General features: G+C 42.7%; 1 long non-coding RNA gene across 1 annotated transcript; it reads left to right on the forward strand.

Annotated features, from left to right (window-relative positions):
• The first annotated feature begins 1,840 nt into the window (after positions 1-1,840).
• Positions 1,841-3,742, forward strand: LOC136539228 (uncharacterized). Its single transcript, XR_010779611.1, has 3 exons — positions 1,841-2,214; positions 2,602-3,037; positions 3,376-3,742. It is a non-coding gene; the product is annotated as an uncharacterized lncRNA (long non-coding RNA).
• Positions 3,743-5,194: the final 1,452 nt, after the last annotated feature.

The following is a 5,194-nucleotide window of genomic DNA, read 5'->3' on the forward strand; positions in this document are numbered from 1 at the left end:
TCCTTTGCCGAGCGCCAAACGTAGACACTCGACAAACCGTTTTTATTTTTTTCTTCTTGCCCCCATACTTTTTCTGTAGTCCTCATACAATACCTGGTACTCCATGTTCCAATGTGGCACATTTCTCGGACTTTTTCTATATTTCTTTATTTTTTTTCATTTAATTGAATTTTCTTAGATAATTCAAATTATAATCGCTGATCATTCGAATAATGAAAAAATGAATGGAAAACTGATATTCATGTTATTTAGTATAATGTGAGGCCGTATCTAGGAATAAACCACCAATTTCAAATATCTTGTTCACAAAACATGACCACGAACTTACGGTCGAGTTGTTTTTAAATTCTATAAAAAACAAACGAAGACCGAAAATCTTAAAACTTGTCGAGATGTCATGATATCATATGTAGAGGCCGTGATAAAAAATTGAGGAGGTTTCATGCAAGTTTGTCACGTACGATGCTTACCACCTTGTCGGCCTCTTCACGAAATCATGAAACTTCTTCGGAGATTCTTCGGTTTGCAAGCATCGTATGTGACAACTTTTGCGAAACCTTCTTAAATTTTTATCACAGCCTCCACATATGATATCATGACATCTTGACAAGTTTCATGATTTTCGGACTTCGTTTCATTTTTATAGAATTTAAAAACAACTCGACCATAAGTTTGTGGTCATGTTTCGTGAACAAGATGTTCGAAATTGTTGGTCTGTTCTTGGATACGGCCTCACATTATACTAAATACTATGAATATCATTTTTCCATTCATTTTTCATTATTTGAATGACTAGCGGTTGTAATTTGAATTATCCAAGAAAATTCAATTAAATGAAATAAATTAAAGAAATATAGGAAAAGTCCGAGAGATGTGCCATATTGGAACATGGAGTACCAGGTATTGTATGAGGACTGCAGAAAAAGTTTGATGGTCAAAAGTAAAAAAAATGGTTTGCCGAGTGTCAAAAAAATGAGAGTCGGCAAATCACCGCTTTGCTGAGTGTCAGGAGAAGACACTCGGCAAAGGGTTAACGGCGGCTGTCGGCCATTAACGGCGGCGGCCCTTTGCCGAGTGTTCTGGTTTGCCGAGTGCTCGACACTCGGTAAACCTAGTCTTTGCCGAGTGTTATTGTTTGCCGAGTGCAAACCACCTCGTTGCTGAGTGTCAGTTGTTTGTCGAGTGCTTTCTCTCTGGCACTCGGCAAATAGGCTCTTTGCCGAGCGTCCAATAAAAAGTACTCGGCAAAGTCTGGGACACTCGGCAAAGAAGCCGTCTCCGGCAGTGCTTGCAACATGCGTTTTCATCGCAACATTTCCTTGGTGAGGTCGCGCATTGCGACAGCCATGGCGTCGACAGCGGCGGTGTCGACAACACCTCAGCAGCACACCAGCAGTTGACGCGCGCGTGTGGGTGGGTGGGGGGGACCGAGCGCGGTGCGCAGCAGGCGTGGCGTGAGGTGGGGTGCACGATGGAAGACGGCAGCAGCGAGCGCACGAGCGAAGTAGCACGCGATAGGCGAGAGCGATGAGGAGTATTTTTGAGAGAAGAGACGGGAGACATGGAGCGCGTAGATCCAGAAAGCGTCCAGACGGACGAACGGACATCCGCTCTTGAGCATTGCCGAATATTCTAGACGTTAATCAAGGAGATAAGTAGATAACTAATGCTGTTCTCAAAAAGAAAAAAAGATAACTAATGCGAGCGGCAAGGAACGAGAATCTCCAGATTTTTCTCCGGCTCCAACAAACTGGCGGGGCGGCGCACGCATGCAGCAGAAAGCGCCCCACAGCGGTATAGCCCCGCCGTACCCACGTCTCCCTTCCCGATCGACCTTCTCTATGTTTCCATCGGAGCCCCTCAATCACGCAGTACAGATCACCCGCCTCGATCTGGTTAACCGGTTTTGTTGAGATTCGTGAATTCGTTTCTGGTCGCCGGCGATGAGTAGTCGGGCGCGTAGATTCATCTTCTTACCCGTCTAGGAAGGAGGATTAGGGTTTGTTTTGCTCGGGTCGGCCCCCGGACACTCTTGTTGCCTACCTGCTTTCTGGCGTGATGTTTGCTTTCCGTTGGCGACTTTTGGGCTCGTAATTTGGCTGCAGGTTCTGGAAAACCATGCGCGGTTGATGGATGATGACTGTTCGATCCCATGGATAGTGCTAGGCCCCATCCTCCGTGCGGGACGACCTTGCCGAGCGTCTCCTTACTATGGTAAAGCCTCTTAGTTCCTTTTGTTCTTTGCATGTTATACAGCTAATACTACTGCTCGACACTCTGGGTTTTTGATCCAGTGGTTTCTGCTATGCCCCTGGCTTTTCCACGTGTTTTTTTATGGCTGCCGCTGCTTGTTAGGTTATTCATCGCCTCGTCGTGTATACTGTGGATCCTCCAGCAGTTGGGATAGTTACATATGTTATAATTGGTGTGTATGATAAATTGTTTAAGAAAAGGAGATAACCTGAGCTAATTGTGTTCCTCGGGTGTAAGTCAAGCTTTGCTTGTAATTCTGGTTTCACCCATGCGGCAAGGAGATGCAATTGATAATCATTTATGCGAAGCATAATGATAAAGTTGTGACATTGCAATGTTATTATGCAGAATAATGAACTAGAAGATCAGCTCCGCAAGTCCGCACAATCTGAAGTCCTATCAGATTCCAGCATATGGCTTCAGATGCGTGACAACTTTGAGAAGATAATTCTCATAGATCATGACCTCTCTGAAGTCTGAACAGAAAGAGGTAGAGTATCTCCTATGGCAGTTGCAATACAAAAGAATTGAGGACTAGTGCTGCAAGCTCAGATCGATGCATCTCTGAGTAGGAAGAGCAACGCTAACCCAGATCCAGTCAAGAGAATTACATCAGCCTTCAAAAGCTTCCTTTCACAAGCAACTGGCTTCTATCACGAGTTCAAGACTTGATGTTAAAGATCAAATCAAATTGGGGCCTTCCACTGAGTTACTTTCTAGAGGGCCTTGACAATGCAAACAACTCTGTGCGAGAAGACAAGAAAATAGTTCAGTTTGAAGAAAGGTTTGATTTCGTGCCATCGCTGTCTGATATATCTATGCTTTGTGCTTGATCAATTACAACCTTATACTAGCACATATTTGTCATTTTTCAATAGCTTTGTGCTTTCTTGCCGTTTTGGTAGTTCAGTTCATCTTAATTGAATTTTAAACTACCTGTTTTCTGTAGATGTGATCTGTACTCAAGTATCTTTAAGTTTCTTGAAAATTCATACTTTCTCTGTAAAACCTTTTTACTGTAAGAAATTTGTGTAAGAATAGAATGTAGTAGGTGTGGAGTGAGACATAAAAAGAAGTTTAACAGAAGTTAGACTGGTGTCATAGTTTTTATTATTGGTACAGGGTGAGGCTCTGAAGGAAGAACAAACTCTCTGATTGTACAAATCCGGCATTTTCTGACAGCAGAGGTGACAAGAACTTAAGTTTCTGTTCTTATTTAGTTATATCCAAGAATGCACACAATTTCCCCACTCTTTCCAAATCTATTGTTCAGAAAAATATAGAGGCCAAAAGCATACTATAGCATTCTTCGTTTTGCTATTTGCTTTGTAATTGTTGGTATAGGATCAGGCTCTGAAGTTAGAGATTACTGCCAGTAGAACAAACTCTCTGGTAGCAGAAATCCGACAGTTTCTAAAGCGGAGGTGACAGGCATTCCCGTCTATGTTCTTATTCACACATTCTGGATGGATATGCGGCCTGTTCGTTTCGGTTGAATTGCTTGTATCTGGCTTATAATCCATGACTTGAACAATATTTTTCTCTCACACCAAACCAGCCAGCAGTACTTTCAGCCATGGCTTATAAGCTAATCCAGCCGAAACCAACATGCTGATGATTCTCCATTCTTTCCAAATTTATTGTCTCAGATCCTGGAGGCCAAAAGCGTACTATCGTATTGCTAAAAGTAGGTCAAGCATCAGAACATATTTCTTTGAGTTACTTATCCTATTTACCGTAAGAGATTAATGTATGTGTTATTTGACTGCAGCACACTACAGTACTGTGGACTCTTGACCCCGACGGTTTGCTAGGAGTGCCTTGTACATGTATTTTTTTCACCAGCCATGACCCCAGCAGAAAAATACGTTGACCCCGGTGGCCGACACCAACGGCAGCCCAACACAACTAAATTTAATAGGCAGCGCAGTTTGTGAAACCATGAAAGGCCTACGCAAGAGCCAACAGCCCACGTCCCAAGCGAGAAGGCCGAGGTCGGTAGCTTGCCGTAGAAACATTCGCCGATTCGTCTCCCTCAGTCCAACCTTCCAAACTTCTGCGTCGGCGCGTCGGTGTTCTCATTGCCGTTCCGTGATCACGGCCGCCGCTCGACGGTGACGGCGACGACAGACAGGCGAACGGCCGCACCGCTGCAACTCTCCGTGGCTCTGCTCAATCCGTGTCCCTGCTCAAGTACGGAATACCTGCTGCCTGTATTCTACGACGTAATCTCAAATCTTATCTCAAAATTATTGTTTGTTCCCCAATCTATAGTCGTGAGATACCTGCAGCTTATTGTTTTTTGTTTTATCTTTTTATAAGCAAAAGGCAATCTGCTTGCGTTCCAACAAAGTGGATACTAGAGAGTACGTTCAACGTTCATATGTTCATCTTGCTAGCAAACATGTCAAGTAAGTAAAATAGTAAATTAGTGACTTTAGTATAGTTAATTGTGCATTTAATATCTACTTGTATGTTTAATTTTGTTGATTAAATAATTTGATAGGCAATCAAAGCACACTGGAACGTTTTTTTGAAAAGTAAATTAACCCCAGCATCTGATAATTATAGGCAATCAAAGCACATTGAATCTTCATATATTTGCTTTTGATGCAATACCAAATGATGGTATCAAAGTTCCTTTTCAGAATATGGATACGCGCACGATGAAATTATAAGAGGTAACCACTATTATAAATAGTTTCTTTTGTCGCACTGTGTTATTATTACCTTTATCCCTATATGAATGCTTACTACTTGCAGTATATTTTTCTTTTTATGCAGGGTGTTAGCTTACTATCAACTATAATTGGCTCTAAGTCTAGGCCAACTCCAACGACAATTTATCCTAGATTCGCCCCTGAAGAGACGTCAATGTGATACAGGGGATCAGATGGCTGCTCTCATCATGCCGGACTTATCTACTAGTACCAAGGAGGGA

The sequence above is a fragment of the Miscanthus floridulus genome, chromosome 2 (assembly GCF_019320115.1).
Source record: "Miscanthus floridulus cultivar M001 chromosome 2, ASM1932011v1, whole genome shotgun sequence".
NCBI lineage: Eukaryota > Viridiplantae > Streptophyta > Magnoliopsida > Poales > Poaceae > Miscanthus > Miscanthus floridulus.